Source organism: Cryptomeria japonica, chromosome 6, assembly GCF_030272615.1.
Source record: "Cryptomeria japonica chromosome 6, Sugi_1.0, whole genome shotgun sequence".
Classification (NCBI taxonomy): Eukaryota; Viridiplantae; Streptophyta; class Pinopsida; order Cupressales; family Cupressaceae; genus Cryptomeria; species Cryptomeria japonica.
In genome coordinates, this window is record NC_081410.1 from 385693591 (window position 1) to 385706392 (window position 12802).

At 38.3% G+C, this 12802-nt stretch overlaps 1 protein-coding gene across 5 annotated transcripts in view; it reads right to left on the bottom strand.

The window, feature by feature from the left end:
• Positions 1-9630, bottom strand: part of LOC131067372 (uncharacterized) — a 177591-nt gene extending 167961 nt beyond the window's left edge. For all 5 annotated transcript variants that reach the window (XM_058002341.2, XM_058002342.2, XM_058002338.2 and 2 more), the window contains exon 1: positions 9416-9630. The gene's annotated coding sequence lies outside the window, so the exon portion shown is untranslated. The remainder of the gene's footprint in view (positions 1-9415) is intronic.
• Positions 9631-12802: the final 3172 nt, after the last annotated feature.

A 12802-nucleotide genomic window follows, 5' to 3' on the forward strand; every position in this document is an offset into this window, starting at 1 on the left:
CCCCTAGTTTTCGCTTTTTAGGGTTGTGTCTTAGCGTCCTAGGGTTTTTTCTTTGGTCTCTAGCCTCTACAAATGAGTCAAGTTTTTCAATTTTGGAGGAAAAGCCAAAATCAATAAGGAGGACGAGTGGTCAAAAGAGTGTTTTGATGCTACGGATGTGCCCGAATAGGTCTAAGGAGTAAAATCGCAATTTCCCAAGGTAAATTCTGACAACTTGTTTTTTTTAGGAAATTTGTTTTTTTGCTTTTTTCTAAATTTAGAAAGTTTTGTTTTTGGCATTTTGGGGTCAATCCGAGAACCTACTTTTTCGACCTACTTTTTTCTAAAAATAGAAAGTTGCTTTTTTCTAAAGTAGTTTTTTCTGTTTTCTTTATCATGGATGGTTTCAGGGTCAGAGGACGTGTCAAGTTGGAAAAATTCATCCAAAATGGACCAAGCATGAAATATCTTTCAAATTCAGAAGATGTGTTCCTGAAAAGCTAAGTTGAAGATCATGGCGAAATGGTCAAGTTTGGAATCAAGATCAAGAAATTCCTTGTTCAAATCATGGAGGTCGCCAGGAAGGAGGAAAATTTCAATTGAAGACCAATGCATGTGAAACGTTGTGTGGCACTATGCAAAGTCCACCCATGAGAAGCAAAATCTTAAGCGGCCTGGTGCAAAGTCCACCCATGGCAAGTTGGCAATTATAAGCAAGAACATGCAAAGTCCGCCCTCTCTAGGTTGGCAATTATACGTAGCACTGTGCAAAGTCCGCCCATGGCAGGTGAAATCACACATGTACTCATGCAAAGTTTGCCCATGCCATGGAGAAAAGTTGAGTGGTACTTTGCAAAGTCCACCCAAGTACTATGTAAATCTTGCATGGCACTATTCAAAGTCCACCATAGCATGATTAAAAACTTCCTCGGCCATGTGCAAAGTCCACCCAAGGAGTGTGTGTGAAAAGGAATTAAGTGTTGGGAGGAGGATAAGAAAAACGGTTAAGTGTTGGCAACATCATGAAAATATTTCCAAAACAAGGTGAAATCCACCCACAGAAGATGAAGAAAATATGGCTAAGTGTTCAATCAGCTTTGCAAGTGAAGAAGATTCCTGTCCTAGTGTGAAGTCCGCCCTAGGAGTATGTATGGAAGTGATTAACTGTTGGGGAAAAGATCAGAACTATTGGTGAAGTATGGCAAACATAATAAAAGTTCCTTATCAACTTGCAAAGTCCGCCCTTAAGATGTTTAAAAGCTCCTTGGACACATGTCATGTCCGCCTAGGTGGTGAGAAAATCTTCCTTGTGCTAGTATAAAGTCCGCCATAGGTGAGTAAGAGAAGTTGTCAAGGGTGAAAGGGAATAAAGCAAGGAGGAAAAGCAAAAGAATTCGCCCAAGCATGAAGGAAAGGTGATGTGGTCAATAAAGCAAAGCTTAAAACAAAAAAGAAATTCGCCTAAGGGAAAGAGTTCGGATTTGGCAAAGTATTGGAAAAAGGAAAAAACAAATAAAGCAAAGAGTTTGCCTAAGAGAAGGAAAAGAGGAATTGCCAATGAGTTTTAAAACTCTTTAAAACACGAAAAAAAAAGCAAGAGGAATTCGAACTCCTTATAAACATAGGCTTTGGCAAATCACTATTCACAACTTTCTTCTCAAGCTTGGAAATTTGAACTCTTCCAAGCATCTTTTCCGAAAAAATTTAGGTGAATTTAAGGTGAAATTGCAGGTTCAAAACAATTTCAAGGAGGAATTCAGACAATTGAAGGCAATTTGGAAAATTTTCTTCAAGATTTACAGGTCTAGAGACATTTTTCAAAGCAGATTTTCGAAATTCCAGCTCTTCAAAATTCATTTCTCAGTCTGATTTTCTGATTCTCAGACCTGCACGTGGATTTCCTGCACAAAAATTTTCGATTTTCATCAGAGAACCATATGCTTTTCGTTCTTTTTCAATGTTAAAGTCAGAAATTTCGTAAATCAGACAATTTCAAGAATTTTTGAAGTCTGATTTTGGTTTTCAGAATGTTTCAAAGTCTGATTTTCATTCCTAAGGTTCATAATCGGACTTAATTCCATAATTAACAAAGTTTCTCTAGCTCTGAGTTTCATTTTCAGACTAAACTTAGTATGATTTTGGGGTCTGATTGTAAGAATTCATGAGAAAAATCAGAATTATCCTTCAAAATTATATCAAGCTACCTTGTTCTAACTCGGAAGTTTTTTATGTTTGACGGCCAATAGATGTCAGCTCAAGGAGGAGATTTCCAGAAAGGTGCAAATGAAACAAGGAACTGGTTGGAAAGATGATTCCATAATGCATGGAAGAACAATATTCACGCTTCAAGCTAGAATCCAAGGATGAAAGAAATAAAGAAGAAGGACTTACACTTCATCAAGACATTCAAGAAGATCAAGTCATACAAGGATGAAAGGCTTTACATCAACCTTAGATTTCTTTTGGAAATCCAAAATCAAATCAAAAGATTCCACACCAAGGAGCGATAAGTTCAAGACACGAAAATGAAGAAAATGTTCTAATCATCTAGAATTTCCACCGAAAAATCCAAGAGTAACATTTTTGCACTTCTTCAAGATGAGGAATCAAATCCGCAAGGCAAGCTAAGGAGGCATCCCAGTCATCAATCAACCAATCCTAAGGTTCCAAGTCAGACATGTCTTGGTGCAAAGAACCAGACTCAACAAGTGGAGGCTATTTTCTCATTGGTTATCCAAAACATTGTAATTTTCTCATTGGCCAGAAAGCGTTTTTTGCAATCAACCCTAATTAGGGTTTTATCTGTTAATCTTGGCCATTAATCTTAAATCAATCCAGACCGTTGCTTTGTAATGGGGTGCCTATATAAACCACCCTCCTCTCATTTGTAAAAGAAGAGATTTCTAAGAAATTGTTGTAGTGATACTTCTTAAGTGCTAACACATATTCATTGTTCAATTGTTGGTGAATTTTTGTCTACTTTTGCAAGTTAGCATGGTTTTTTGGCTCTCCTTAGAATAGATTTCATTTCCAAGTTGATAGATTGAAAGAAAGATTTGATAGAATTGCTTAATGTGGAATGTGTTCATACTTTTAATAATTGGATGATTTTCAGTTATCGTGCAAAGTTAGTCTGAACCAATAAATGAAATTTAACTTCTATTGCTTTATTCATTGTTCAAGATGTTGGTGAATATAAGCAATATGAAAATCTTTTGATTACCTTTGAAGATTGCACCGTTCTTGTGTAGTTGTTGAATTCAGCGAAGCAAGAATTGGTTTTGAATTCCACTTTTGCAATTTCCGTCTCCAGAGTTCATAGGATTAGCTTAAGATTAGAAGTAGCTTCATAAACCCTCCCTTTTGCCCTTTTTTTTTCCAAGTCTTAGTAGAAGTAGGATTGAAGAGAACTTATTGCAAAAATAATTCAAAAAAGAGAAAGTTACGAATGTCGTCAATCAACACAATCCTTTGATTGATTCGCTCCTCGAACAATTGTGTAAGTCCCCCTTGAGATTACCAGCATATCAGACAGAACCAACATTTGCATGAATTTGGAACCTTGGAGTCGTCTTTGTGATCACACAGTCCATCTGTTTAGCACATAGAAGATTTTGATCAAGAGAGAATAGGATATCTCTAGGTATTTTATTCTAAGTTGTATGTGCATAAAAAACACACCAACGGGACTCTCAATCACCTGAAAATGAGAAACATCAAGTTTCTCTCCTATGAATGCTTCCTCTAAAGACTTGTCCTTTCCATTTTGTGAAGATGCCTATTTAACATGTACACAACACAACTAAATGCCTCTACCCAAAGAAACATGAGTTAATCTAGATCATGAATGGTGGCCTTTGTTGTCTCTATTATGGACTTATTCTTCCTCTCTACATCCCCATTTTGCTAAGGGTTTCAAAATACAAACAACTCCCCCTTGATCCTTGCATATTTACAAAAGGCATCAAAGTCCTTGCAGATATATGCACCTCCATTGTCAAGCTTCAAGATCTTAATCTTCCTACTTGTCTCATTTTCTACATTGAACTCTTGAAATCTCCTAAAGATCTCATCATTTGTCTTCATGAAGTAAATGAACGAAAAAACACACACTTATACTGAGAGGCGGGGGTTGAATCAGTATAAAACAATTTTCATCTATTTAAATTTTAGCAACCGCGGAGCAATAATCAAATGCATCCACACAAGTAAGATCTAACAATAGCAAACACAAGATGCAAACACAATTTATGTGGAAACCCTTATGCGAGAAAGACTTACAAGCATCTCATAGAGAGAGCTTAAGAATGATGTGTTGCAGCACGCAAGAGAATGTATGGAATACCAACGGAACAAAGCAAAGAATGTCTTTCCAGCTGGTTTATTGCAATCCCTACCTATAGCAAATCAGAAATGGGAAAGTATATCCATGGATTTCATCACGGAATTGTCAAAGGTGCAAGGTAAAGATTGTATGTATGTGGTTGTTGATAGGCTCACCAAATGTACACACTTTCATGCCATAACTTCAGAATTTAAAACTCCACAAGTGGCAGATCTGTCTTTTAGGGAAATTTTCAAGCTTCATGGTTTCTACAAGAACATAGTAAGTGATAGACAGCAGGTTCCTCAGCTTGTTTCGGCAAGATCTCTTTCGTCTGATAAGTACCGAATCAACACCAAGCACTAGCTATCATCCACAAACTGATGGGCAAATAGAAATCGTGAACAAGTGGATAGAGAGATACTTAAGAAACTATGTAACAAGGCAGCAAACAGCATGGATCAAAAGTTTGAAACTAGGAGAATATTGCTACAATACAACTTACCAAATGTCAATTAGTATGACTCCCTTTAAAGAACTTTATGAATATGATGGTACTTCATTTATGGATTTGATTCTTACTCGTAGTAGAGTGCCAAGCGCAAAGGATGTGATACAGCAAAGTAAGGATATCTTGGAATCTCTCAAGGAGAATTTGCAGCAGGCCCAAAATCAGCAAAAGATATATGCTAATAGGCATGAGACTGAGAGTGGTACAACAAACTAAGGATATCTTGGAATCTCTCAAGGAGAATTTGCAGCGGGCCCAAAATCAGCAAAAGATATATGCTGATAGGCACGAGACTGAGAGAGTTTTTGAGGTTGGTGACATGGTGCTTTTGAGTTGCAACCCTATCGCTGCCCTCTATCAAAGAGAATGGACCTGAGAAGCTGAAACCACATTTTTATGGGCCCTATAAGGTGGTAAGGAAGATTGGTGAAGTAGCTTATGAGCTGGAACTTCTAGCTAGAGCAGAATTCACAACACATTTCAGGTTCCATGCCTTAAAAAGGCCCTTGGACAGCAAGTCACTCCTTCACAAGAGCTACCTCCATTTGACTATGAAGGCAAATCAATCTTCGAACATGAGACAGTGCTGGATGTGAGAGAGAAGAGGTTAAGAAACAAGGTCATTCCTGAATATTTGGTGAAATGGAAAGGACTACCCCTTGAGGATGCAACATGGGAGGGGGTTGATCGAGGGGACGGGTTTCAAGGACTAAGGGGAAAAGGGCCTAAGTTTGGGGAAGGCAGGGGACGGCAGCGGTGGGGTGGCGGGGGGGCAATGCTAATATACATATAGTACTTGAAAAACTAGTTATGAAAAGATGTATAAGAATTATATATCAAATGAAACTTTGGCAAATTAGTAATATTAATATAGCAAAATTGCAAATACTAAATACTAAGATTTCTTGAATACTAAATAAAATTTGACAAATGAAATTGCCAAATTGGAGATTTCTATTATATCGAAAATATGATTTATGATCATAATTCATCATTGGCTTATTACTTGCTTAGAATTATAGTTTTATGGGGGTTTGGGGGCAACACCAAAACGAGGTTGAGGGTAGCACCCCTAGCAGGGGTCTAGGTAAGAGAGAGATATGTGGAGTTAGGTCTAGATCTTGGGGGAGAGAGAGAGAGAGAGAGAGAGAGAGAGAGAGAAGGGGGGTGGTTAGAGGAAGAGTGATAGGTAGAGAGATAGGCCTAGATTTGAAGGGAGACAAAGCAAGTGAGATAGAGAAAGCAAAAAAATACTGATAGGAGGTTGTTGATTACTGAAATTTGACTACGTCTAAAAAATTTTAAATCTTCTAAAATCTAGAATCTGCATTATAACTCCTAGAGATCTGAAACCACTCTCAAACATCCTGCCAGTATATACATGAAATATAACTTAAAAGTATAAGAAAGGAAAAAGACATATTGAAATGTTATATATCCAATGAAGAGAATGAGACTGGCTTGAAGACAAGGATGCCATTTTCACAATTTTACAACTGTTTTTGCTTAGGGTTTAAATTCCTAAGTTGGGGCTATGGGAGACTCCTAGGCGTCCCCGAGACTCTCGAAGGACGCGTAGACGTCTCCAAGGAGTCTTGGAGACGCCGAGACGTCTCCAATGGCAGTGGCGGGACACCACGTCTCAGAGACATTGGGGGGGGGGGGGGGGGGACACGTCCCCGTGGAACACTGATATTTTTGAACATCCCAATCTGAAATTGCTTGAGGACAAGCAATTGTGGGTCAAGAGGACTGCGATGAACCCAAAATAAGACTGGCTGTCCAGCCTTGCTCTTGGCAGTGTTTGATAACACCCACCTCTTTTTGCTTAGTATTACTAATAAATAAGTAATAGTTTACTAAATTAAGTAATACATTAAATTTAAGAATAAAGAAAATTATTAAATAAATTGCCTTGTTCCTGGCCGATTAATCTAATCGCCCCTAGGTCGGTTTACACTAGAAGCCGACTGGTACAAGTCTGGTATTTAGAGGGGCTCATGTGAAGCCTTGGGCATCGAAGATTTCATACTATTCATGCATTAAACTAATGCAGCTGGGAACTCAAATGCAATCCTGAGCTCCTTCATTTGGTAGGACGAAATCCCTCCCAGCTTATAGTCATATGATAAGTTGCCTTTGTTCAGTAAATTTCAACACTATCAAACTTGGTGTGACCTAATCCGTGTCTTCAAGAGAGCTACAGGAGAAAATAATGCTCGAGCGATCAGTATAGACTTGCTGCACATCCCAGATGGCAGCAAGCCTATTGGCGTTGGAGACTCCACAGATGCAAGGGCTAAGCTATTTCGTTGCAGTGAGGGGAGAAGGCAGGTATCTGAAGAGTGGGCGCAATGAAGCTGGAGGCACTCTAATAAGTTTAAGCCATTCTATATGATCATGAGACCTGAGACAGGTTGGGTATTGCTGCTATTGCTTGCACTTTGGAACGCAAGCCTTCATTCAGAGATAATCATAACTCAACAAGGGACATCAAGAATACAACACAGAGAATATTAGGATGAATTCATGAGGCCCATTTCGTAGTTATAGTTATGAAGTTAGAGTTCTGTAAGTGAATCTGTTATTAACAAATCAGAACATATATTTTTGGCAAAGTTTATATGTGTATCAAAATGGTTTCATGCGTAAAGGAATCTGATTTTAAGTTCTGTGGGTAATATTTTGGAAACTATTGTTTTACTGGATTGAAATGTTAGACTGAAACTAGTTTAGAGACTACATTAATAGTTACTGTGAGATTTTGTACAAATATTAGGAGTATAATAGAGAGGCTATGGGGTGAAAGGCTGAGACGTAATAAACTATTGATATACATCCTCCTTGGCAAACCTATTGATCTCACCTATTGTGGAAGATGGTGAGGACAGGAGCCTAAGGAATATCTATATGGAGGAAACAAATCTATGGAAATGTTAATAAATTGACAACAAACTATCTCAACAAACTATCTCCAAATACCAACACCGTTGTCTTCTAGGGAAAACAATGGAAGAAACCCTCTCTAAAGAACGATGGTATAAATATGGATATACAACCTAAAACATGGACTAAATCACTATGGACCTGAGTTTGTGAAGACAAAAGAATGAACTTAAATACATTCTCAAGATAAAGGCATTGGGCACCACATTAGTGCATATTTGCACTCTATTGCAATTCTGACATGCCAAGTTCCTTGATTATAGGCATGGATCTGTTATCCCTTCAAGATAGCAATTTATGTAGTGATTCTTAAGTAAAGTTATAGTTGGAAAGCTTAGACACCCCCTTTATGAACCTGGATTCCAAAAGCATCGGTCCTACACTATGGTATGATACTGAAACTAGCCTAATTTTTATGATAGAAGGTCAACCTGAAATATAGTCACCATAAGTGCATGCATTCATATTGTACAAACAACTAAGGAAACTACCCTATCCGTTAACAATTAATCCTTACACCAAAGTGGTAATAGGTACTCCCCTCTTATCACTCTATCTGTTTTATCACTGCAAACTATTGTGAATGCTTATTTTGAATGCTAGCGGATGCTAATTCAATAGTGTTCAAGAGAGTAGAGTAGATCTCGTAGGGATAACTTGACATGTTCTGATACGATAATTGGACCATGCATTGCGAAACAGTTTTTCTTTCTAACAATCATATTTTGAATCATGATAGCGCCCAACCTATATATACTCACACTAATTCGGACCTCAAACCTCTGACCCATAATGAACTGTCAATTTAATGAGTGTCTTGAAAAGATCCCATCTTGGAACATGTATATTGGGGAGGTACATGAAAGCATTGGTACTCTAAAATGGAAAAAGGCATATCCCCCTACAAAATCGTAATTAAGAAGCAAGTTTTAGGCTGAGAAATGGACCTGTAAACTAGTACACATTATCATAAGCTCCATCGACTCCTCTTTGTAGAAAAGAGGAAGCCTCAAGAAAACATCACTAGGGGATAACTTTACATGTTCTGATACGATAATTGGATCATGCATTGCGAAACAGTTATTCTTTCTAACAATCATATTTTGAATCATGATAGCGCCCAACCCATATATACTCGCACCAATTGGGACCCCAAACCTCTGACCCATAAAGAACTGTCAATTTAATGAGTGTCTTGAAAAGGTCCCATCTTGGAACATATATATTGGAGAGGTACATGAAAGCATTGGTACTCCAAAATGGAAAAAGGCATATCCCCCTACAAAATCGTAATTAAGAAGCAAGTTTTAGGCTAAGAAATGGACCTGTAAACTAGTACACATTGTCATAAGCTCCATCGACTCCTCTTTGTAGAAAAGAGGAAGCCTCAAGAAAACATCACTAGCGGTATCGATTGTGATGATTAACCACTACCTAGCAACACTTATAGAATAAGAACTTGCAGAAAAGGCATAAAAACACAGCTTTACATCATGAAAAACCAACAGCAACGGCGTAAATTACATTGTCTGCAAATGCATTTCAGAGGCACACCAGTTTAACTTCCTAAACAACCCAACAACGAGAAACGAAATATAAACTGGGCATAACGCAAGTTAGATGATATTGAAAGAAAAAGCAAGTTCAGAGCTTACAGGGCAAATGAAACCAGCAGAACTAAATGGCCGACTGACATATATGCCCCCGAAAGATTTTAAGCTCTATTTCTCCTCGTCTTAGTGACTGGGCACTTCAGGGGACCAGTGCAAAAAGGCGTTGAATCAAGCGTAGTGGAGTGCAAAATGAGCGAAGTTAATATCTGGGCCCGAATTGAGGTTTTAGTTGGGTTTTGTTATGTACAAAAGCTGCATGAGACTCGAACTGGGCATATAAAAGCGTATATTTCACAATAAATATACATAAATTAATAATATAGAATTAAATATAGTAAAAGAATTTTAAGATTTAAGAAGTCAAAATAGTTTATAATATACTAGATTTGTCATTTTAATTGTGTAATTTGCTGATCCACGTTTAATGAATTCTTTGTTTTGTACTAAAATAGGTGATAAGGTATTTATGTAGTTGGTTGAATATGTTTAAGATATCTTTTATTTCATATTTGAATTTATAATTATGTCGACAGACAGGCATTTACAATGATATTAAAATGTTCATAAATAAAAATTCAATTTTGAAACAATTTGACATGCAAATGACGGGTAAATGCATGAAATATATCAATTTTTGGTTTTTGTGGAGGTGTTATTTTATTACTCCAAATAAAATAGAACCCTCGCCACTTGTCTCCAACTATATGAAACTATTACATTCAAATGATAGTGGAAGAGTGCCATAATATTTAAAAGGGAACAATCAATAAAATCAAATAGTGTTGAGAGGTTAGTGGAGGAGTGGGCTTGGCATTGTGTGTTGGGAATATGAAGCCCAACGGTCACATGACCATTCGACTTCCCCAAACTATTCATTTCACAGTTGAATGTAATTGTATAAATGACTGAGTGCAGTTATGTATGATGTATGATTGGATATTGGTTAATAGATGATTTCCCTGCTTGAGAGTGGACGTAGGCATTTGTCGAAACACTATAAATCATGTCTCGTGTCTCATTCTTTAATTATGTTTTTTTTTCATTGTTTTATGTTATTTCTCTGCTCGATTTAAACTAACAATTGGTATCAGAGCCTAGGTTGGCTTGAGCAGAGATGTGGGAGGAAGGAGAAGGTAAAATTCATAGCTTCTATGGTAGTTTTACATTCCATGTAAAACTATGCTTCAAGCGTTGTGTACATTGGTGGGATGGCTGGAAGAAAGAGGGGAACTTAGTTGAAGAGGAGAATCCAGAGAAAGAGAAGGATGTTGAGATTCTTATTTTCTCTCCTCTTGAGCCAGCTTTGGCACTTATTGACCAAATTGTTAATGGTCGGGAAGTTGTTGCCATTCATGTGGTAAAGGTTGAACCCCATCGGTTGGAATTTATTAGCAGAAAGATGCTGGAAAAGAAGTCGTTAAAAGATTTCGGGAGGAAGAGTGTATGCCATCAGAAACCCAAATTGAATCTGTTGTTGATTTTGCCTCTGAGGGTGAGGAGGAGGGTGCAGATTGGAGAGAGGTAGCAGGACAAGGAAGCCTAGGAGACATCTTGGCTTTGGAGGGCTTTGCATATGGCATGGCCTTAGCTAAGATAACGAGGCACTCCCATGAAGACTACGAGCCTATGATTTTGGATGACGTAGTACAAGATAAAAAACGATTTTCTGGTTTGAAGCAGAAGTGGCCATTGACAGAAGCAGAGGACAATGGGCATCGCTCCAAGTGGTTTCAGGCGTCATAGGGAGTGAACGGAAATATTATTGAATCTGTTAATGCTTATTTTGATGGAGGGGAAGATGTTTTATCCTGACCAAAATGCATTGACATTCACCAACCTGATTGGATGGATGTGGATGATAGTGCCAACGTGGATAATGAACAACTTGAGGCTGAGTGGAGTTGTGTGAAGGAGGAAGAGCTAGAAAATAGTAGCTAGAGAGCAACCAGATTAGTGGAGCAGCTTGAGGTTGCACAAGCTGCGAATCTATGCATGGAAGTAGATATGAAGAGGTTGAGGATGCAAACTAAACAATGGAAGAAGGCGGTTGATGCAACTGCAACTGTTCTGGTTGCTGCCCACAATGGGGAACATCATGGTAAAGTAGTTGAAAGATCTAGCCCTCTATCTAGTGCCCTGCATGATATCTTTGGCAGTATACAGGGAGTGAAGAGCTCGAATATGATGCCTTATGATGTTGATTTTGCTAGTGTTGGAGGATCTGTGTTGAATTCGTTTAATGATTTGCAAAAAGTTGCAGAAGGCACGGCTTCTGTAAGAACGCAAGGGAGTCAAAACCGCGACGTCATGGATGTCATTCACATTTTTGTTGCCATGTTGGGCGATGTAAATGCATGTAATGTGTTGCTTGATTTTGCCATCAACACTCGGTTAGGGGACTTTGGTCTCGCTCATTGGCTAACGGACCTGGTAACGACAACAGAGTGGGAGACTATGGTGGAAGAATTGTTACATTTGGTAAGTCATTGTGGGACCTAGCATGGAGTCAAAGAGTCATGACAGTTGAAGAGGTATTTACAGAGGAGTTTCCTACCAATTTCTTGTCGTTGTTTGCAACTGCAACGTATGCGGTGTCATAGGTAACCACAAACGCTAGCACTGTGGATCAATTATTCGAGACACAAATCATTACGAAAACTGTCGATCACATTGATTTTTCCGTTAGGCCATTAACAGTTTATGTCGACAAATTGGAGGTTCAAGCAAACACAGTTATTATCGCCACAGGGGCCATAGCCAAGCGGCTTGATTTCCCTGGTGCGGGTGATGAGGGCTACTGGAACACAGGCATCTCGACCTGCACGATCTGCAATGGGGTTGCACCCATTTTCCGCAATGGGCCCCTGGCTGAGCATGAATGTGATATCACTATTGGTATTGCATTATGCAAGTTTGAGACCACAAAGTACTATTGCACTATGATTGATGTTGTGAGATTTTGCCAAGATCTAGAGGCAATGGAAAGCACAAATAAGAGAGAAGAAAATAGATGATAGGAATAAACTGTATTCTATCAAGATGCAAAATATGATCAACTGGATCATTACAAGTTCAATAGTTGCTCGTACAAACAATGTAGATGAGCTTGCTTATATAGGCAAGGCTATATGGATATGTGAGCTCGCAAACATGACATGTGGCTCAATAAGAAACAAGGGTAGGTAGGAAATGGGTGTGGGTAGGTAGGAGAAACAATAAAATATTCCACATGAGGTGGAATGTAACAACAAGATCAACACCATAAAAGGTGGAAATTATCCTACACATGTTATCCCAATGTGGCACAGACACCCAAGTGTCTCATACCCAAACTACTATGAAATGCATTTCCTAAGTAAACTTAAGTAAGGTGTAATAATATCCATGATGAATAATTATTTACACCAACACCCCCCCTTAAGTGCAACT